Consider the following 23,744-nt stretch of genomic DNA (forward strand, 5'->3'; position numbering starts at 1 on the left):
CTGACGGAGGATTACTTGTTGTATGTGACGGCTGGTGGGGTGAAAGGTGAGGACTAGGGGGACTCTGCCCTTGTTGCGAGTGGGGGGATGGGGAGAGAGAGCAGTGTTGCGGGGTATGGAAGAGACCCTGGTGTGAGCCTCATCTATGGTGGAGGAGGGGAACCCCCGTTCCCTGAATAATGAGGACATTTCAGATGTCCTGGTGTGGAACGCCTCATCCGTGGAGCAGATGCGGCGTAGACGGAGGAATTGGGAGTAGGGGATGGAGTACTTACAGGAAGCAGGGTGGGAAGAAGTGTAGTCCAGATAGCCATGGGAGTCAGTGGGTTTATAGTGTGAAGTGAAGATGGATTGAATCCATGCTCTCGCCCTCATCCAAAACAGATTTCACTGAGTAAACTTTACAGCCTTTTGAAGTGGATTGTGTCCAAGGATTTCCTCCATTTCCTTCACTCTGCCACCATACATTCGCTGGAAATATGGCAGAAACCGTGCTAACTCATTTGGCAAAATTACATCAATGAAGCAGGAGCAGCTCCAAAGAAATTCCCAATCTGTAGTATAATCTGCAGTGCCAGTTGTAGAAATAGCAGGCTAGCAAACATCTAAATTCTGAACTGCTTACCAACCTGGGAGAATCCATGTTTGCAACTGAGCTAACAGGATTCACGCTTCACTAGGATACCACCAATGTGATAGGCCTGTTATGTATAGTTGGCAGGTCTAATAAATCCTTCTCTATTTCACTGCTTCTAATTTTGAAATGATCCCAAGAAGCACTGAAGGGGATCTAGAGAACTAACAAAGCTGACTAACAACTTCCATGAAAAGTTGGCACAGCCTCCGAATACTGACTACTCAAGAATGGGCTCTGATAATAAGCCTCAAATATCTCAAAACAAATAGTTGCATGGGCTTTGTAACTTAAGCTGTGAGTAATATGAAAGCATAAGTATGTAAAAGCCTAAAATGAAAAATCCAAATGTGAGGGGCACACAAATGTATTTCTCACACAAATGTGTTTTCACACATCAAAATGTTGGATTGGGGGTCATTTAGGACCGCATTTTTATTTGATAGATTTCCAGGAAAACAAATCCGACTATTATTGAGATTACTTTTGGAGAAGCAGTCTCCCTTTCAAATCCACATTCCAAAACCAGTTATCAGAGGTACAGTCAGCACTAACTCACGGAAACACAATGCTTCGAGTTTGCCTCTTTCTTCCCTCTCCCCAACCCCCACAGATACTGGTAATGTACTTCCAACCCATACCAAAATTACTTGCTCCAGTATTGTAGCAGTGCTGGTATCTACCCAATAATGTGAAACATTTTCCAGGTATGCCATTTTCAGAAAAATTGAACAAATCCTAACCAGGTAATTACTTTCATAGAGTCATAGATTTGCATAGCTCTTTGGCCCATCTTGTGAATGCCAACCAAATTGGCACACTGGGCTAGTCCCATGTGCCTGCATTTGGTCCATAGCCCTCCAAACACTTCCCATCCATGTATCTGTCCAAAAATAACACAAAGAGCTGGAGTAACTCAGTGGGTCAGGCAGCATCTCTGGAAGACATGGATACTCCAGCACATTTTTTTTTGTAAACTAGCATATATAGTTTTGTGTGTCTACATATGCCTGTCCAAATGCCTTTTAAAAGTCGTAATTGTATCTGCTTCTGTAGCTTCCTCAGACAGCTCATCTCCAGATATGGAATCCAATTATTCTGTCAAAATGATTGAAAGTGTCCACAACAGTGCCATCAACTGCCGCTTTCCTCCTTACTAATGCCCAGATTGGGCTTTGCTCTAACCATTTGGCTCCAGATCATAGCTTTACACAAAAACAGACCAAAGAATTGAATTAAAGAGAAGATGCTACAGCTATTCATAGCAAAGGCTGCATATGATTGTGAGTGACATCATGGAGCCCTGATAAAATGAAAGTCAATAGATATCAAGGGAAAAATACCCCAATGATTGAAGTCATACTTTGCACCAAAGAATGCGATTTCACTTGTGGGAAGCCAATCTTCCCAGCCCATTGACATTGCTGCAGGAGCTGCTCAGGGCAATTTCCAGTCCTAACCACATGATAACCTTCCTTCCAGTGTTAAATCAAAAAAAGGATGTTCACTGCTGATTGAAGATAGAACAGTCCAACAAGGTAACAAGCACACAATGGCACATGCCAACTAATATCCTCTGCCTGCTTGTGAGACATATACAGTACCTCCATTCCACATCTCCATGTGCCTGGAATAGGCACAAGATTATGTAGGAAATGGAGGAATATTTCTTCCATCGCTTCTAAAAGCCTCTTAAATGCCACTATCACATTAGCCTTCACCGCCACCCCAGCAAGTTGTTCAAGGCACCCACCACTCACTGTAAAATACTTCTCCCGCACATCTCTTTCAAATGTTGCAACTCTCAACTTAAAGCTATGCACTTTAGCCTTTGGCATTTCCACCCTGGGAAAAAAGGATTTGCCTACCCTAAGTATTCAGTTCCTTTTGCAACTCTTGAAAAAAGTGAGAATCTATTCCTTCCCAGGAATATAGAGGAAGAGCCTTTAATATAAGAATTGCTGTAGTTCACTAATGGCATGAAAGCGGTACCCACATACAGTACATTAAAATAATCAGAGATAGATCTTGAGGAAAGAGCTAAGAACAAAAGGCTTGGGGCCTTAGCAGCTGAAGACATGGCTGCCAAATTACAGAACAAATCAAATCAAATCTGCTCAATTGGCCAAAATTAGAGGAACATTGTTCTCTCAAAAAGTTAAAGAACTCATTGCAAAGAAGACGCTGGGATGAAGTCACAGAGGGATTTGAAAATGAGGCAACATTTTAAAAACGGAATTGTTTATTTGCGATTTCTAGTAACTTTGCTACTGTGTTTTACAGTTACGACATTATTAGTTTTTTTGTGTGTCTGTGTTGTGTTTAGAGGTCTATTAAGCTGTAACATGTATGAATTTCATTGTGGAGACTGACTAGGGCCTGAAGAAGGGTCCTGACCCGAAATGTCATCGGCCCATTCCGTTCTCAGATGCTACCTGACCTGCTGCTTTCCTCCTGCACTGTGTTTTGCATTTGTTCAATCTCGCTATGTTGATGTTGAACCCTCCAGCTGCCTTACTTTATCCATGTCTATCAGTAGTTGAAGCATTATGAAATAAACCTTCAGTTTATTAAAAAAAAGGGCGGTACAGTGGCGCAGCAGTAAAGTTGCTGCCTTGCAGCACCAGAGACCCGAGTTCGATGCTGACTAATGGCGCTATCTGTACTGAGTTTGTACGTTTTCCCGTGACCACATGGATTTTCCCCGGGTGCTCTGGTTCCTCCCACACTACAAAGATGCGCAGGTTTGTAGGTTAATTAGTTTCGGTAAAAATTGTAAATTGTCCCTAGTGTGTAAGATAGTGCTAATGTATGGGGATCGCTGGTCGGTGCAGACTCGGTGGGCCGAAGGGCCTGTTTCTGCACTGTATCTCAAAACTAAACTAAAAACTATATTATTTTTTTAAATGGTCACTCAAACAGTTATTTATAGTCACGGCTCAAAAATAAGCTTGACATGTCCAAAATCAGATTCAAACACTGAAGTAAAATACAAAGTGCCAAAGTAACTCAGTGAGTTAGGCAGCATCTGTGGAGTGAATGACCTGAAACGCTGTCTGTCCATTCCCTCCACAGATGCTGCCTGGCCCACTGTACTCCAGCACTTTGTGTTTTGCACTTCGTCCATCTCAGCAGGTGGATTGGATGTTGGAGCGTCCACCTGCCTTACTTTATTAACATTTATTCATATTTGAAGTATTATTTCTAAAAAATAATTAAGACCACTCACAGTTACTTATAGTCATGGCTCAAAAATAAGCAATGACTTTTTTTCAGATTCAAACACGCAAGTAAAATACAGATATTAGGCAGCATCTGTTGGAGGGGATGAACAGGCAATGTCATCTGTCCATTCCCTCTACAGATGCTGCCTGGCCCACTGAATTACTCCAGCACTTTGTGTTTTGCAATTGGTCCATCTCAGCTGGTTGATATTGGAGCTTCTACCTGCCTCATTATATCAACATCTATTCATATTTGATGCATTATTTTTTTTTAACGTAAAGGTCGCTCCGTTAATTGTAGTAATGGCTCAAAATTAAGCAATGGCATATTCAAAATCAGATTTAAACATATTTACGTGAGTTGCTACCACAAAAAGGCAGCCAGCATCATCACCCTGGCCACACACTCATATAACTCCTGCCATCAGGAAGAAGATATAGTAGGAGCTTGAAAACTGTGATATCCATGTTCAGGAACAGTTTCTTCCCTGCAGCCATTAGGCCATAAAACATTATAACCTTCAAATAAGCTCTGAAATACATAGACCTGCGGAGGAAAAGGATGGGTGACATTCCGTGGGTCAGAAACCTTCTTTTGACTGAAGATGGGTTCTGACGAGAAAAGTCACCCGTCGTTTTTCTCCAGAGATGCTGCTTGACCCGCTGAGTTTGTGTCTGACTCCAGCACTTTGTGTCTATTTTTGGTATAATTCAGCATCAGCAGTTCTGAAGAAGGGTCTCGACCCAAAACGTCACCTATGCCTTTTCTCCAGAGATTCTGTCTGACCCGCTATCTTCCGTTTAAACCAGCCTCTGCAGTTCCTTCCTACACATCTACAGTTCCTTTCTACACATAAAATTGGTTTTGTCTTTTGGCATTATTATTGTTTGTTTTTAACGTGTGTGTGTGTGTGTGTGTGTGTGTGTGTGTGTGTGTGTGTGTGTGTGTGTGTGTGTGTGTGTGTGTGTGTGTGTGTGTGTGTGTGTATACATGTGCATATATACATATAAATAACAAGATAATGAAAACAAAGTTCAATATATATATTCAATAGAAGATAGACACAAAAAGCTGGAGTAAGTCAACGGGACAGGCAGCATCTCTGGAGAATAAATGGGTGACGTTTCGGGTCGAGACCCTTCTTCAGATTGGCAAGGGATGAGGGTAACGAGAGATATAGATGGTGATGTGGAGTAAAGAACAATGAATGAAAGGTATGCAAAAAAGTATCGATGATAAAGGAAACAGGCCATTGTAAGCTGTTTCCAGGGTGAAAATGAAAAGCTAGTGCGACTTGGGTGGGGGAGGGATAGATAGGGAATGCCGGGGCAACCTGAAGTGAGAGAAATCAATATTCATACCATTGAACTGTAAGCTGCCCAAGAGAAATATGAGATACTGTTCCTCCAATTTGCATTTAGCCTCACTCTGACAATGGAGGAGAACGAGGACAGAAAGGTCTGTGCAGGAATGGGAAGGAGAATTAAAGTGTCCAGCAACCGGGAGATCAGGTTGGTTTACGTGGGCTGAGCGAAGGTGTTCCGCGAAACGATTGCGCAGTCTGCGTTTGGTCTCACCGATGTATAAGAGTCCACATCTTGAACAACGGATACAGTAGATGAGGTTGGAGGAGGTGCAAGTGAACCTCTGCCGAACCTGAAAGGACTGTCGGGGTCCCTGGACAGAGTCAAGGGAGGAGGTATAGCGACAGGTGTTGCATCTTCTGCGGTTGCTGGGGAAGGTACCTGGGGTGGTTTGGATGGGAAGGGTTGAGTTAACCAGGGAGTTGCGGAGGGAACGGTCTCTGCAGAAGGCGGAAAGGGGTGGAGATAGGAAAATGTGGCTAGTGGTGGGACCACGTTGGAGGTGGCGAAAATTTCGGAGGATTATGTGTTGTATGCGTTGGCTGATGGGGTGGAAGGTAAGGATTAGATACAATATTTTTCCATAATTATTTTTTTTTCATTATGAAAAAAAGTTCTATATATATATATATATATATATATATATATATATATATATATATATATATCTATATTACTAAATCTCTGATCTTGACTGCTTTTGGCCCACTGTGCTCCGATTTCCGACAGAACGCCGCCACCTAGGGCCGTCATTTTTGGCCACCTCGCTCAGAGCCCCTCTCCGCCTTACGGGTGCGGAGGATTTTCCCCATCGATGACAAATCAGAGAGATATTAATGTTTTAAAAAAATTCACCATACTCTCTGCTGCCCCTGCTGGAGGGAGGGGGAGGGACCATAAAACCAGGAAGTGATGGGCCTCATTCAGTCTCTGCAAGATGGATGAATACAAGGGTCACGTCTCTCTGAGCTCTGAATAACACTGAACAAATGTCTACACAACTGTGAGTACCCTTAATGTGGTTTGAAAATGAAAATATGGTTTGTTTGAAGTAAAAAGGCACTGCCTGCAAATGGTTGTTTGGGTGCTTTGGCTTGAAGTTGAAAGGCACTACACTGCAAATGGTGGGTTGGGAGCTTTGATTTATAGTTGAAAGGCACTTCTTACCTTTCAACTAGTGGCTTGGGAGCTTTGGCTTGAAGTTGAAAGGCACTACTTACTGCAAATGGTGGCTTGGGTGCTTTGGCTTGAAGTTGAAAGGCACTACTTACTGCAAATGGTGACTTGGGTGCTTTGCTTGAAATTGAAAGGCACTACTTACTGCAAATGGTGACGGGTGATTTGGCTTGAAGTTGAAAGGCACTACTTACTGCAAATGGTGGCTTGGGTGCTTTGGCTTGAGGTTGAAAGGCACTACTTACTGCAAATGGTGGCTTGGGTGCTTTGGCTTGAAGTTGAAAGTCACTACTTACTGCAAATGGTGGCTTGGGTGCTTTGCTTGAAGTTGAAAGGCACTACTTACTGCAAATGGTGGCTTGGGTGCTTTGGCTTGAGGTTGAAAGGCACTACTTCCTGCAAATGGTGACGGGTGGTTTGGCTTGAAGTTGAAAGGCACTTCTTACTGTAAATGGTGGCATGTAGTTGAAAGGCACTACTTACTGCATATGGTGGCTTGGGTGCTTTGGCTTGAGGTTGAAAGGCACTACTTACTGCAAATGGTGGCTTGGGTGCTTTGCTTGAAATTGAAATGCACTACTTACTGCAAATGGTGGCTTGGGTGCTTTGGCTTGAAGTTGAAAGGCACTACTTATTGCAAATGGTGGCGGGTGATTTGGCTTGAAGTTGAAAGGCACTTCTTACTGCAAATGGTGGCTTGGGTGCTTTGGCTTGACGTTGAAAGGCACTACTTACTGCAAATGGTGGCTTGGGTGCTTTGGCTTGAAGTTGAAAGGCACTACTTACTGCAAATGGTCGCTTGGGTGCTTTGGCTTGAGGTTGAAAGGCACTACTTACTGCACATGGTGGCTTGGGTGCTTTGCTTGAAGTTGAAAGGCACTACTTACTGCAAATGGTGGCTTGGGTGCTTTGGCTTGAAGTTGAAAGGCACTACTTACTGCAAATGGTGGCATGTAGTTGAAAGGCACTACTTACTGCAAATGTTGGCTTGGGTGCTTTGGCTTGTAGTTGAAATGCACTATTTACTGCAAATGGTGGCTTGGGAGCTTTGTTTTAAAGTTGAAAGGCACTACTTACTGCAAATGGTGGCTTGGGAGCTTTGGCTTGAAATTTTAAAAATTCACCATTCTCTCTGCTGCCCCTGCTGGAGGGAAGGGGAGGGACTATAAAACCAGGAAGCGCTGGGCCTCATTCAGTCTCTGCAAGATGGATGAGGACAAGGGTCATGTCTCTCTGAGCTCTGAATAACACTGAACGAATATCTACACAACTGTGAGTACCCTTAATGTGGCTTGAAAATGAAAATATGGTTGTTTGAAGTAAAAAGGCACTGCCTGCAAATGGTTGTTTGGGTGCTTCGGCTTGAAGTTGAAAGGCACTACTTACAACAAATGGTGGCTTGGGTGCTTTGACCTGAAGTTGAAAGGCACTATTTACTGCAAATGGTGGCTTGGGAGCTTTGGTTCAAAGTTGAAAGGCACTACTTACTGCAAGTGGTGGCTTGGGAGCTTTGGCTTGAAGGTGAAAGGCACTACTTACTGCAAATGGTTGCTTGGGTGTTTTGGCTTGAAGTTGAAAGGCACTTCTTACTGCAAATGGAGGCTTGGGAGCTTTGGCTTGAAGATGAAAGGCACTACTTACTGCAAATGGTGGCTTGGGTGCTTTGGCTTGAGGTTGAAAGGCACTACTTACTGCAAATGGTGGCTTGGGTGCTTTGGCTTGAAGTTGAAAGTCACTACTTACTGCAAATGGTGGCTTGGGTGCTTTGGCTTGAAGTTGAAAGGCACTACTTACTGCAAATGGTGGCATGAAGTTGAAAGGCACTACTTACTGCAAATGTTGGCTTGGGTGCTTTGGCTTGTAGTTGAAATGCACTATTTACTGCAAATGGTGGCTTGGGAGCTTTCGTTTAAAGTTGAAAGGCATTACTTACTGCAAATGGTGGCGGGTGATTTGGCTTGAAGTTGAAAGGCATTACTTACTGCAAATGGTGGCATGAAGTTGAAAGGCACAACTTACTGCAAATGGTGGCTTGGGTGCTTTGCTTGAAGTTGAAAGGCACTACTTACTGCAAATGGTGGCTTGGGAGCTTTGGTTTAAAGTTGAAAGGCACTACTTACTGCAAATGGTGGCTTGGGAGCTTTGGCTTGAAGTTTTAAAAATTCACCATTCTCTCTGCTGCCCCTGCTGGAGGGAAGGGGAGGGACTATAAAACCAGGAAGTGCTGGGCCTCATTCAGTCTCTGCCAGATGGATGAGGACAAGGGTCATGTCTCTCTGAGCTCTGAATAACACTGAACGAATGTCTACACAACTGTGAGTACCCTTACTGTATCTTGAAAATGAAAATATGGTTTGTTTGAAGTAAAAAGGCACTGCCTGCAAATGGTTGTTTGGGTGCTTCGGCTTGAAGTTGAAAGGCACTACTTACTGCAAATGGTGGCTTGGGTGCTTTGACCTGAAGTTGAAAGGCACTATTTACTGCAAATGGTGGCTTGGGAGCTTTGGTTTAAAGTTGAAAGGCACTACTTACTGCAAGTGGTGGCTTGGGAGCTTTGGCTTGAAGATGAAAGGCGCTACTTACTGCAAATGGTTGCTTTGGTGTTTTGGCTTGGGGTTGAAAGGCACTACTTACTGCAAATGGAGGCTTGGGAGCTTTGGCTTGAAGATGAAAGGCACTACTTACTGCAGATGGTGGCTTGGGTGCTTTGGCTTGAGGTTGAAAGGCACTACTTACTGCAAATGGTGGCTTGGGTGCTTTGGCTTGAAGTTGAAAGTCACTACTTACTGCAAATGGTGGCTTGGCTGCTTTGCTTGAAGTTGAAAGGCACTACTTACTGCAAATGGTGGCTTGGGTGCTTTGGCTTGAAGTTGAAAGGCACTACTTACTGCAAATGGTGGCATGAGGTTGAAAGGCACTACTTACTGCAAATGTTGGCTTGGGTGCTTTGGCTTGTAGTTGAAATGCACTATTTATTGCAAATGGTGGCTTGGGAGCTTTCGTTTAAAGTTGAAAGGCACTACTTACTGCAAATGGTGGCGTGTGTGCTTTGCTTGAAGTTGAAAGGCACTACTTACTGCGAATGGTGGCGGGTGATTTGGCTTGAAGTTGAAAGGCACTACTTACTGCAAATGGTGGCTTGGGTGCTTTGGCTTGAGGTTGAAAGGCACTACTTACTGCAAATGGTGGCTTGGGTGCTTTGGCTTGAGGTTGAAAGGCACTACTTACTGCAAATGGTGACTTGGGTGCTTTGGCTTGTGGTTGAAATGCACTATTTACTGCAAATGGTGGCTTGGGTGCTTTGGCTTGAGGTTGAAAGGCACTACTTACTGCAAATGGTGGCTTGGGTGCTTTGCTTGAAATTGAAAGGCACTACTTACTGAAAATGGTGGCGGGTGAATTGGCTTGAAGTTGAAAGACACTTCTTACTGCAAATGGTGGCTTGAGTGCATTGGCTTGAAGGTGAAAGGCACTACTGCAAATGCACTTTTTGGTTTTAGATAAAACACTACCACTTACGGCTGTGATTTTTGGTCATCTTACTCAGTCCCCCCTCCGCTGAGCAGGTGCAGAGAATTCTTCCCATTGAAAAATAAAAGTGTTATTAGTGTTTAAAAAATGTTGAGAATCTCTCTCCTGTCAATCACGCCCTGAAAGCCACACCTTTTCCAGTGGGAGGGGGAGGGGTTATAAAACCCGGAAGTGTGGGTGTGGCTCAGTCTCTGCATGATGGGGGAGGGACATGACTGTCTGAGCTGTGAATCAACTGAACACACTGAATGTCTACTGAACTGTGAGTTTGTTGTTTTGTGTGGTTTTATGGTGGTTTCACCCTGCATGAAATGGTATAATAATAATAATAAATTTTATTTATGGGCGCCTTTCAAAAGTCTCAAGGACACCTTACAGAATTTAACAAGAGTAAAAAACATATAATCGGAGTAAAATAAATAATAAAGACATCACCAATACACAAATTAAAGACAGAATTCGATCCAAAGACAAAAAAAATCAAAAACACAATGTGAAGAGAGAGCAGCGGCAGCTAAACCGCGCCAGCGTACACTCTCCCTTCCGACAGCCATCTTGGACACTGTAGATGGGTTATGCATGCAACCTATAATGTAGTTACCTCATCACCACTAACCACGCCCCATCATATTAGTATAACTGTAGTATCCACCCTTTGTTCCTCCCACTAAGTCCCAGTACGCCTGAAGGCTGGATGCAGTCAGTGCTGGGACGTGTGTGCCATGTGCTATATTAAAGTACCAGTAAAGGTTACAGTGTGTCAGCGATCACTCCTTTACATGGCGTCAGAAGTTTAAAACTCGCGTTTCCCGTTTACCGGTTTTCATTTATTTTGTCCCCGTTAGTGCCCAGTGGTGGGTTTCCCTTGACATGGCATCCTCATGCCGAAAGCCATCTCCCCTTGTCTTCGACGCGGACATTGCGGAGCGATGGTCGACTTTTGTGATGGACTACACTCACTACATCAATATTGCGCACCGGAACGACCCAGCCGCGGTCAAAGCATCACTCTTGCTCAACCTGGCCGGTCCCGACGCAATGAAGAGAGCTCAAGCCTTTGTCTACGAACCAGCGGTCCTGGATGACAACGACCAGCCGGTCGAGCCAGCTGAATCGGCCGACGACCCGGTATGTCTTTTGCGCAAATTCGCGGAGATATGTGACCTGCCCTCCAACCGTATACTGGAGCGGGCCAGGTTCTTCTCACGCAAGCAACAGCCGGATGAACCTGTTGAGTGCTTCATCGCCGACCTGCGGCACCTTGCCCAGCGGTGCCGATTTGAAACCATGCGCGACCAGCTAACCAGGGACATTCTCGTCACTGGCATGATTGACCAGAAGCTACGTGCCGACCTGCTGCAACGGCCTGACCTAACCCTGACTCAGGCAATGCATGCGTGCCGCATTGCCGAAGTGGTCACCCCTCCTCATGGACAGAGGGGTTCCGACAGCCGAGCAATAAATCTAACTGGTGTTGCTGGACAACGTCGTATGAGGGACAACTTTCGCCCTCCACCGCGGCCCGTTCGTACATCCCGGGACCCGAGATCTAAAAAGTGTCCAAACTGCAATTACGTGCACTCCACAGAATCAGTGCCCAGCCCTTGGGAAGACCTGCAATTTCTGCGGGAGAAGGAACCATTTTGCAGCTGCCTGCCGGTCCCGTGGGAAAGTGCCCTCTGCTCCCAGACAACTCCTAAACAACCTTCTGCAAGTTGATAGTGAGATGGATTCTCAGTCCTCTGTTGACGCTGCCCCCGACTCTGAGCTCAGCTTTTCCACGGGAGATGTAAGTATTTACACTCTCCTCCACAGCCGATCTCGCCTCCCTGATCCTTCTGTGAATATAACTGTAAACAACAAGTCCTTCTCTGCTAAGCTGGACACGGGAGCGAAAGTGAACGTAATGTCAACAAAGCTGTTCCACCAGATAAGGAAGACTGAGCTGCTGATTGCAGATCGCTCTGTTTTGCATGCCTATGGGGGAGAGGAACTAACACCTGTGGGGAGGGCGACCTTCCACTGCGTGCTGCAGAAATCTTCCCAGGACCTGTCTTTCTTTATTCTGGACAGTGACTGCGTGACGTTGCTGAGCAACCAGGCCTGCCAGGATCTTGGTCTGGTGTCGTTTGACCGTACGGTCCACGAGGTGCAAGCTGTGATGGATCCACTATCCGAGTACCCAGACTTGTTTGACGACAAGTTGGGGAAGCTGCCGTTGGTGTACAAGATCGTGACTGACCCATCTGTGGTGCCTGTGATCCGTCCACCCCATAGAGTGTCGTTCGCCATGAAGGGCAAGGTGGAGAGTATGCTGAAAGACATGGTCAACATGGGAGTGCTGGAGGCTGTCAGCGATCCAACCGAATGGGTCTCCACCATGGTCGCCACGTTGAAGAAAGGAAAAAATGAGATACGGGTATGCATCAACCCCAAGGACTTGAATATGGCGATTAAACGGCCCCACTACCCCATGAGGACTGTCGAAGATGTTGCCGCCCAGGTGGGACAAGCCACAGTGTTCTCCGTCCTCGATGCCAGAAGTTCGTTCTGGCAGATACCCCTGGACAAACGCTCCACGGACCTGACCACGTTCAGCACGCCCTGTCTGGACTGTAACTCTCTTGCCCCGCATCAGCAAAGACAGCCGCTATTGCAGCAGCCTGCCCCTGACATGCCCTGGTCTTCTCTGGCTGCCGATATTTTCGACTGGCGTGGGAAGCAGTACCTTGTGCTAGTAGACTCTTACTCGAATTGGTTCGAGGTGGACCTCCTCCCTGCCATCACCTCCGAGATGGTGATCAGCAAACTTCGCCGCCACTTTGCCACGTTTGGTTCCCCTGTCCGGCTGCAGACAGACAACGCTGCAAAGTGGAACTTTAATCATTTCACCAGCAGCCCGGAGTACCCGCAGAGCAATGGTCTAGCTGAACGGGCGGTCCGCAGCGCTAAGCACCTGCTTGAACAGACCCGCCTCTCGAACGGGGATTTCTATCAGGGTTTCCTGAATCTTCGGAACATTTCCAGAGACAGTACCATGGGATCCCCTGCCCAGCGACTCATGTCCCGTGTTGTCCGCCCTCCGATGCCTATTGCCCAGCAGTCCCTGATGCCCAAAGTCCTGCAGCCTGCTGATGTCCAGCAACGAATTGCCCAGAAGCACGAAATCCAGCGCCGCTCGCACGACAAATCCTGCCGCCCCCTATCGCCACTGCTGCCTGGACAGGTCGTCCATTTGCAGACGCCCACCGGCTATTCCCGACTTGCCACCGTTGTCGGGTTTGACAGCGCGCCACGATCCTACCTCGTGGATTTCGAAGGGACTGTATACCGACGCAGCCGCCAGCACCTGTTGGCGGTTAACGAGCCAAAACCACCTCCTGCGATTCCGTATACCCCTCCATCGCGTGTCGAGCCTTCCTCCACTAACGTACCCTCTGCTCCTTGCATGCCACGGTCGGTCCTTTTGCCTCGGGTACCCCCCCCCTGCTCCTCCCGGGTTTGCTCCCCAGGCTCTGTTGTCCCCTGCAAGGTCTTCTCTCTCTCCCACTTCCACTCGTTCTACCCCTACTGTTTCACCTGGCTCACCTGTGCCTCTCCGTTCCCCCTCCAAGCTGGGTTCTCCACCCACCTTCTCTCCCCCTCCTGTTTCTGTTCCTGTCCCTCCTCCTATTCTTTCGGGTGGGGAGGGTGAAGGTGCTGTGCGCACTCGCTCGGGGCGGATTGTAAAACCTCCGGCTCGCTATGGAGAGTATGCTTAGCTTTGCAGGTTCTGTATAATAAACCTGCCACTGTTGTAACTTGTTTAAATTGTAAGGGGAATGATGTAGATGGGTTATGCATGCAACCTATAATGTAGTTACCTCATCACCACTAACCACGCCCCATCATATTAGTATAACTGTAGTATCCTCCCTTTGTTCCTCCCACTAAGTCCCAGTACGCCTGAAGGCTGGATGCAGTCAGTGCTGGGACGTGTGTGCCATGTGCTATATTAAAGTACCAGTAAAGGTTACAGTGTGTCAGCGATCACTCCTTTACAGACACAAACTAAAATAATCACTTACACACAAAAATCATCCCCCCACAATGGTTACCACTGTGGGGGAAGGCACAATGTCCAGTCCCCATCCCCAGTTCTCCCAAAGTCAGGCCTATTGAGGCCTCCGCTATAGCCTCTACGGAGGCCCGATGTTCCTGGCCGTTCTCGCCGGGTGCTGTTGTCCCGGCGTCGGGAGAGTCCTCTCAGCGGCTGGGCCACCTGGAACGGCGGCTTCCTAGCTGGAGACCGCGGCTTCCGAAGCCGATTAGGCCGCGCCGGTTTGGAGCTCCCAGGCTCCCGATGTTGAAGTCGGCGGCGCCCGCTCCGCTCTGCAGACCCGCAGCCCGGAGGTGTTGAACTCGGTGGTCACAGCTCACCGGAGCTCCAGCGCGTCGATCCCGCGCGGCGACCCAGGCAAGGCATCGCCCGCTCCGCGATAGCGCTCCAGCGCTGTGCCGCCACCGAAGCCGAGGTGCTGGGCGATCCCCGCCAGCAAATGGCGCTCCACGCCCGCTGGTAGGCCACGAGGACGGGTCGACGGGGCAGCCCGGAGAAAAAGCTGCCTCACCGACCAGGTAGGGACCTAGAAATATAGTTACCCCCTTCCCCCCACATTAAACAGTCTATTTCTCCCACAAACAAAACACAGGACTCACTAGAACTACAAAAAAAAAAGTGAATTAAACGGACGGCTGCTGGTTAGCAGCCGTTCCCCAAGATGGCTCCTCCTCCAAGTATGAAGCTGCATTTGAATTTGGTGGCCTTGGACCCTGCTTGAAGTGGATTGAAACTGCACGAATTTGGCGGCCTTGCATCCTGCTTGAAGTGGTATGAAACTGCACTGAATTTGGCGGCCTTGCACCCTGTTGAAAGTGGTATGAAACTGCACTTGAATTTGGTGGTCTTGGATCCAGCTTGAAGTGGTATGAAACTGCACTTGAATTTGGTGGCCTTGCACCCTGCTTGAAGTGGTTGGAAACTGCACTTGAATTTGGTGGCCTTGCACCCTGCTCATAGTGGTAAGGCACTGCACTTGAATTTGGTGGCCTTGCACCCTGCTTGTAATGGTAGGAACATGGATTTGAATTTGGTGGCCTTGCACCCTGCTTGAAATGCAATTTCAAGGAATAGTCATGCGTCAACTGCCAGCCCACCAGCCGTGAGTGAGCTGCCAGCAGATCAGGCTTGAGGGACTGAGCTGCCACCCCAAGAACCCATACAAGCGCTCTAGAATGCCCCCCCACTGGCCACCAATATTGGAATTGGTGGAGAGGTGGAATATTGCGTCGGGGGACCAGCCCTCCATATATACACACACACTGAACTTTTTTCATTATTATATTGTTTACAGAGTACTATGTTTATATATTCTGTTCTGCTGCCACAAGTAAGAATTTGTTCTGTTTGGGGCAAATGACAATAAAACTCTCTTGAAGTAAAACAGCGAGGGTCAGGCAGCATCTGTGAATGGAATGACCAGCCGACCTCCACAGATCAGATGCTGCCCGACTCACTGAGTTCCTCCAGCACTTTGTGCGTGTTTTTTGTTTAACTATAAAAATCATTGTTCCCTTGTCGGTACATATGACAAATAAACACCCTTGATGAGGAAGAGTTTTACCTCGGGACGTCCATTTAACTTGACAACGATGGACACCATCAAAGATCATAGAGACTTTGGGCACCATCTCCCAGAACTGGCGTTCGTTGCCAAGGGACGTGGAGAACAAACTGCCACCGTCTCCAGGCGGGGAGACGGCGAACGTGCCACGTGACGGGGGGTGGTCGATGACGAATGGCCGCCGTTTCTAAGGGGGAGGGAAGCCGTCGAGCCCGTCACGTGATGGGGAAGAGAGGCGGGCGACAGAACCCGCATGCGCGGTGAAGCGTACGGCGGCTGAGCGGCCCCATGGTTTTTTTCAAACACGGGATCGAATTTTTTTCCCGGTGGATGCGTTTCCATCTCGACGCCCGCCCCTCAATCCGGGGTTTTCTTTGCGCTCGCCAGCGGCCAGGAGCGGGACCTTTTGCACGGGACGCCGGGCCCAGGTCAGTCAGGCCGCTTTCATCTTATTTAAAAATATATTTTTATCCGCCTGTTTGGTTTCATGAGAGCCTCCAGTGTGCTTTCTGAGGGGAGTGGAGAGAAAGGAGAAGCGGCGGAAGCCGCGGCCTAGCGCGCAGGCTGCGGGTCTCCCCTCCGGCAGGCAGGGCCCGCGTTCCCATGCACTGTGGGTGTGAGAGAGTGAGTGAGGGGAGGGAGGTATTAGTGGCCGGCACCGCCTGCACTCTGGACCTGAGGAGGGAGGCATCAACCCTCCCTCCGTATCCAGGGCGGATACCCGCGTCGCCACCATTACTCCCGTGCAAACAATAACGCTAAAATGGAAGGGGAATGTTTTAAAGCTGGGCAAACCTAACAAACCCCCCCCCCCTCGGGAGTGGAAACAAGGAACTGCAGAAACTGGTTTATACATTAAAAAAAATACACAGTGTTAGTGTAACTCAACGGGGTCAGGCAGTATCTGTTGGGAGAACAGGGATAGGTGATGTTTTGTGTCCGGATCCTCCTGCAGACCAAGATGCTGTATGGCCATATTCCTCTAACACTTGTGTTTTGTTCAACATCCCTTTCAAGCAGGAGTTTGAGACAAATGATTCTCGGTGGGGGGTGGTGGAAGACCTATTGTGGTGGTAGTTGGAGCGGTGAGTGGTGAAAGGTCTCTGGTTGGGATTGGGGAAGCAAGGTCCTCCTGGGCATTGGGGGGGGGGGGGGGGGGGGGGGAGATGGAAAGTGGGGTGTGACTAATGCAGAACAATATGAGAAGGTATCTCCGAGTACCAATGTTTATTGCAGAAACAAGGATCTGCAGATGCTGGTTCCCACTCCTTCGCCCAAAAAAGGCACACATGCTGTCGTAACTCAGCAGATCAGGCAGCAAAAATGATCTTGACGTGAAACGTCACCAATCCATGTTCTCCAGAGATGCTGGCTGATCTGCTGAATTACTCCAGCATTTTGTGACCATTGTTGCACATATAATGTGTGTTCAACCCCCAATTGCTGTAAACTCTGCAAGATTTTGTGACCCGCAGCTTTATTGCAAATCTTGCGTCACTCCAATTTTACTTTACTTGCTCTTCAGATTATTAGAATTTTACATTCCTGTACATTGGGATTAAAAGTATAAACTCTGTATTCTGCAGAAATGTCAAGAAGGGTTCAGAACCGAAAAGTTGCGTATCCATTCCCTTCACAGATGCTGCCTGACCTGCTGCGTTACTCCAGCACTTTGTGTTTTGCTTTAGATTCAAGCACCTACACTTCCTTGTGTCCCCTCCACAGATGCTGCCTGACCTGTTGAATTACTCCAACACTTTGTATTTTGCTGAATATATTCAACAATGGATTGTGCCGGAAATTGGAAAATGCCTATTTCCTTCGCTCCATAGATGTTGCCTCACCCACTGAGTTTCTCCCAGCATTTTTGTCTTCCTTTGATTTGAGCCATGTGCTTTGTTTTTAAAGTTCCTTGAATTTTCACTATGGTATTACAAGTGAAATTTTCTATTTCATTTCCATTTGGCAATCCAGTGGCTACTTTAATCAAATAAATAATAATTAAATATAATGGATTTCATCAGACTTCAACCAGTCGTTACCAAACATTTGAAAATGAATTGGCCAACTTCTAAATTAAAGTTGCATGTCATCCAATCATTCAATTTCAATAGCAGAAATTAAGCTTTAAGACGTAAAGTTAACGTTATAAACACTTTTACATTAAAAAAAATCTGTTACTTAGCAATCAGGCAATATCTATACCTATCTATATCGACATATCTGTGTCTAATTAATACTTTGCATTGATGACCTTTCAACTTTGTTTAAAGGTTTTACACTAGTGAATAGTGCAGACACAATATAGTGGTGTAGAGTCAGTGGAAAATTGATCCTCTGGGATTATAAATGTGATTATTTATTCCCACACACCACAGATTAATGAACAACTTCTTCCCTGCTGATTTCATTCTTGATTCTTGAACAGTCCTCCCACATGCTAAGGATGTATTCCCAATCTTCCAATCTATTACTTTGTGGCCCTTTCTTTTTTTAAGCTTCAATTTCTCTGTTACTGTAACACTATATTCTCCACTCTGTTTATTTTCCCTTTTACACTACCTGGTGTACTTGTGGATGGTATGATTACGCTTGTGTATGGCATGCGCTATTTGGATAAGATGCAAAACAAAGAAAAATCACTACACCCCAATGCATGTGACAATAATAAACCAATGCCAATATGTGGGCTTAATTTTTCCAGTGCTGTTTGAAATATTAATTTTATTTCAATTATTATGAAGCTTTTCATCAGTTTCTTATTGTTTCTATTTAACTGTTTCACACTTAATTGCAGTTGTAAGTGGTGAGGTTTTTCATGTTCACTCATGATCTTTAAAGAAGTTTGCAAAGACATTGCAATTTAAGAAGTTAGCAAGATGTTAGTTGAAGTGTTTTAAAATTATCTAACCATTTTCACTCCTTTGGAGTGAATCTCTATGACCATTATTTCCAGTTAATTATTATGAGACAAATTTTGTAACCCAATATTAATCTTGCATTATAAATATTATGCATCAGTCATGTGGATTGATCGTGGTAATGAATTATATCAATTGTGGTGATGGTAGTGGCCTGATAAATCTTCCACTTTCATTTTTTTAGACCCAAAACAAAATAAGATTAATCCCATAACCTGTATTCATTTTTTTTTAAATGTGATATCTTAATTATTTCAGTGTATATATACCAATTTCACCAGATCTGTAATACTCAATGCTGAATCTGGAAAACAAGCAGTAGATGCTAGAAATACCTGGTGGGTTAGGCTGCATCTGTTAGACTGAGAAGAATACAAAGTTAATATTTTGATTTGGTGACTTTTCATCAGATATTATCAATGAGATGTGGTTGTTTTGCAGATCCACCATTTTACATGTATCTTGAATTTTGTAATGGTCAGTTGCATGTTGTTGATTAGTTAAAGTGATATTAATCAAGTGAAATAATAATCTTGTGTGATTGGAGACAGCCTTAAATACTTTTTTTAACAGATTGTACTCTGTTTCAAGGCTTGAAGCCCCACAGAAATGGTCACATTATTAAAAGTGTAATTTCTGTAGTTGCACAGAAACACATCTGACTTTGGAATCAGAAATACAATTTTTTTAATTTGTGGATTATATCAATTTGTGGCTTGGAGTGAACAGCCAGTGTTGAGTAGGACTGCAACAAATCACAGGGGCATTAATAAGCTAGAAGACCAGTCTAATTTGAGATGACGAACATGTGGTGAGATTCTTTACATTTTGTTACTGCTTTGTGTTGATGTGCCATGACTGATGTGCTTTCCTTTGAATTTGTGGATTTACCTTGAAGTGAAAGGTCCAAAATTCATAATCACAATGAGCAAGATGGACTTTAAGTGTAAAATGTCTTTAAGTGTAAAATGAGCAATCAATCTCTGGGTAAATTGGCATTGTATGAGAGGCAGACTTTTGATGTAGACAGAATCTTGGCTAAACCAGAAATATCAAAAGATGCTTCTTTTTACAATTATGTCTAACAATTGGAAGAGATCAGAGTAGTATAAGAAGGTTTACTCGTGAGTATACGTCGGGTAGCATGACCTATAGTCAATAATGGAAGAAATGAGGAAAATAACTATAAGCAAAATGGCACGGGATACATCCGAGATCTGCAAGTATGTGGTAAATGTGGTTGATGCTAATGCTGCAGACTTCTGAATGGAAATGACATTTCGTAGCATTGGTGTTGATTTATTGGCACCGAGTTCTTTTGGGAGCACTCTGCAATGGATGTATTTAATAAACAATAGCTTTTGTATTGATGGAAACCTCTCTGAAAACAATAGTGCAGTGTGTAACAGCAGAAGGAAAACTCATTGTACATTGGAATAAAAGCTAAATTTGGATATGAAATTGCATTGAGAATTTAAAAGCATAAAAGGCAGAACTGAAAATTCAATCTAATTGGCTTTTGGCTCCAGTATTTCTCTTGGTACCAAAAGGAGGAGTCAGTGGATATAATTAAGATTCTTAAGGGAATGGAAAATTCAATCATAGTGTATCAGGTTATAAATTATGTAACAAGATCTGATTTTCTTTGTCAAAAACCGTATAACTAGGAGAAGTGGGCTGCAATTTTGGAAGCTTTATACTACTATGATAGGAGTGAGTATATAAAATGGATGGAATAAAGAGGGAATGATACTGAAGAAGCTTTGAGGGGAAAATATTTAAGGTGGACATTTTGTATAAAGACTTGAGTAACTATTGTCATGTACCAATTGATCACCTTAAATTTATTTGGAAAATAGATAAATCCACAAGACTAAAAATATTTTATGCATACAAGATTTGTTTTAATTGATAATTATTCAAATTTTAATGTATTTCAAAGTAAGTTTTGTTTAAAAAAAAAATGGCCAATACTTTTTTTTTGGTGCACTACTAGAATCTTGTTTAGAGTTTATAGACTGGAAACCGGCCGTTCGGCCTGCCGAGTCTACACCGACCATTGATCACACACACTACACAATTTGCGGGGACAATTTACATGAGCCAATTATCCTACAAACCTGAAGGTAGACAAAAGTGCGGGAGAAACTCAGCGGGTGCGGCAGCATCTATGGAGCGAAGGAAATAGGCAACTTTTCGGGCCGAACCCCAAGGGTTCTTGTCTACCTTCGATTTTCCAGCATCTGCAGTTACAAACCTGCATGTCTTTGGAATGTGGAAGGAAACCGAAGCACCCAGAAGAAAACCCACAGAGTCACTGGAAGAATGTGCAAACTCTGCACAGATAGGATTGATTCTTGATCTCTGCCGCTGTGAAGCAGAAGCTCTATTGCTGCACCACTGTGCCGCCCTTGATTTTTTAATTGTATATATATATTTTTTTTATATACCATCTTTGGGGTAGTTTAAATACAAGGAAAGCTCAGCATACTCCAATTGGCTTCAAATTGTATGTGGTGCTGTATAGGTTTGACTAAATCTTGAGCATTCCAAGTAAATATTGCATTTTTAAAAGTATAAGAGAATTCCTGTAAAATACGTTAAATTTCCCATTGAGGATTGAATATTTTAAGTTTCTAATTATCTCTCCAATGCAGCTTATAGATAGATGGCCGAGAAAAGTTCCCTTTTTATTGAATTTGTGAAGATTTTTTTTAAAACCTGTCTTCCTCAACAGATTCCAAGAAAGGGAAAAATATATAGTTTTGAACATTTTTCAGCTCCATGGCTCTATAGTTAGCCATAATGAAAATATGATGTCAGCAATTCTAAAACTAGAGCATTTGTTTGACATATTTAACAAAGAACATATCACATAACATTACTATATCACTGGACACAATAATATTATTAATGTTACTGTGGGAGAAAAATGTGTTTCACATTTTGAAGCACACATGACAATATATCTTTGTCTATAATGTGATCCCAGCAATAGTTGCTGATTGAGTTTATGGTTCATTCATAACCACAACATGTCTTCCATTGAGACAATGCCAAAGTCTGTTTTTGTAAGATTCCTTTTTCAGAATGTTCTGCATGTGACTGCCTTAATGATGTAGAAACCAACACGTTATTCACAATTTATCATTACCATATTCAGTATTTGTGGAAAGATGGATAGTTGAATGTATATTGACACCATTGAAATGTAATTGATTTTCAAATCCATTCCAGAGCTTGGAGTTGAACAATGAAGGTCATAATTCAGGGACTCGACCCTAAAGTCTGTCTTTGTCCAATATTACAGAGGCTCTTGTGGTATAGCTATCACAAGGAGTCTTAAAGAGAGGGTCCTCAGATTTAGATCCCTCATACCTGAAACAACATATTTGGTTTACTGAAAATCAAAATATACTTAATGTACAAAATGCTAACATAAGCACAGCTATTATTGTAACATAATGTGAAAAGCATCTTTAACAAAAGCTTTATTGAACTTGAGGCAAACCCTCCCACTTCAGTTACCCCAGCTACAAATTCGAATGGGTAAGATTGAAGAGAATGTGCTAAATGAGGTTGCTGTTAATGTTGCAGACCTTTGAATGGAAATAACATTTAGCAATCTTGGCTATTGATTTATTCGCTACCAAATTTACTTGGGGAACTTTTGCAGTGGTTATGTTTAATGTTCAGTGACTTTTGTTAAATGTGTTTGTTGCATGTGATGAACTGAAAGGTTGCAGAGGAATTAATGCCATGTTTGCTACTATCTACTCAGCATAATGACCAAGAAGGTCATAAGCATATAGATGTTTAGTTTTATTATTGTCATATGTTCTGAGATACAGTGAAAAGATTTGTTTTGCATGCTATCAGATCAAATCATGTTATACTTTAGATAAGTACAATCGAGCCAAGCTCAAGTACAATAGATAAAACAAAGGAGAAGATAGAGGGTGCAAGAAAGAACTGCAGGTAGTCACAATGCTGGAGTAACTCAGTGGGACAGGCAGCATCTCTGGAGTGAAGGAATGGGTGACATTTCGGGTCGAGACCCTTCTTCAGGCTGATGTCAGGGGAGTGGGTGGGACAAATAATATAATCGGAGACAGCAAGACTGGTGGGAGAACTGGGAAGGGGGAGGGGGATGGAGAGAGAGGGAAGAAGATAGAGTGCTTGGTAACAGTTTCAGGAACAACGACCATAATGGGGAGAATCGACCTGTACCATTGTTTATGGGCCAAACTTGATAACAGAGGGGAAGAAACTGTTCCTGAGTCTGGTGATGCACACTTTCAAGCTTCTGTATTGTCTGCCCAAGGGGAGGGAAGTCTGGTCTGTGTGATGGACTGGGCTACATCCACAACTCTGCAATTTCTTGTCTTGGGCAGAGCTGTTCCCAACCATGTTGTGATGCACCCCATCAGTATGCCTTCCACCATCTTTTCAGGGGATTTAAACTAATATAAGAACCTTACCGAGCATTTGAAAAACCATAACCTGGAGGGTTGTAGATGTCGAGCTGGGAAATAGTATTAACAAAAAGTCCATTTATGGCTAGCATGGACATGATGGGCCCTGGTCTGCAAATTTCAAAGATTCATAACAATCATTACACTTAATTGAAGTACTTAATTGACTTACCATTTTCCTTTACATTGTAATTAGAATTAAAATAATCAATGGTTGTAAAAGACTTTGTTGTTCAATACATTTCATTGTGTTATGTACTTGATGATCTTTAGTTACAAACTTGTCTATTAACCTAAGTAGCAATAATATCCAGTAAAGGGCAAGTTAAAACTAAATTACACAAAGGTTAGCAGACACTTGCAGTCTTTACAGTGAAGTGTTATCAATTAAGTATTTTGTTTTTGGAGAGCTTTCTCAATCTAAAAGTTCCACTAATTTAATTGTAAGATCTGTGACCTGGTGGCCATGTCTCCTGGTGATTGGCTATTTATGTTTAATTCTGATGCGGATCTCATACAATGTTTATTTATACCTTGAAAGAAAAAAACTTTCTAGCCATTAATATGTACAACTCAACAATGCCTTGTACCACGTTTTTACCATGCTCTTGCATATTATTAATGCGTGGCTTAAAATGTTTGAGGTGAGTGGATATCTAAGGAATTTGAGGAATTTTTAGTTCAATTTCATTAATGTCTTTTTAAGCTTTTAAAAGACAACTGAGTTGTGTAAGCATATGATCACCCATCCCATT

At 44.2% G+C, this 23,744-nt stretch overlaps 1 protein-coding gene across 2 annotated transcripts in view; it reads left to right on the plus strand.

Annotated features, from left to right (window-relative positions):
• The first annotated feature begins 15,842 nt into the window (after window positions 1–15,842).
• The window catches only part of vangl1 (VANGL planar cell polarity protein 1), a 40,741-nt gene continuing 32,839 nt past the window's right edge, over window positions 15,843–23,744 (plus strand). The window contains exon 1 of one of the 2 annotated variants that reach the window (XM_033033007.1): window positions 15,843–16,021. The gene's annotated coding sequence lies outside the window, so the exon portion shown is untranslated. The remainder of the gene's footprint in view (window positions 16,022–23,744) is intronic. The other variant, XM_033033008.1, reaches the window with a different exon arrangement.

This window comes from Amblyraja radiata, chromosome 14 (assembly GCF_010909765.2).
Source record: "Amblyraja radiata isolate CabotCenter1 chromosome 14, sAmbRad1.1.pri, whole genome shotgun sequence".
Lineage (NCBI taxonomy): Eukaryota > Metazoa > Chordata > Chondrichthyes > Rajiformes > Rajidae > Amblyraja > Amblyraja radiata.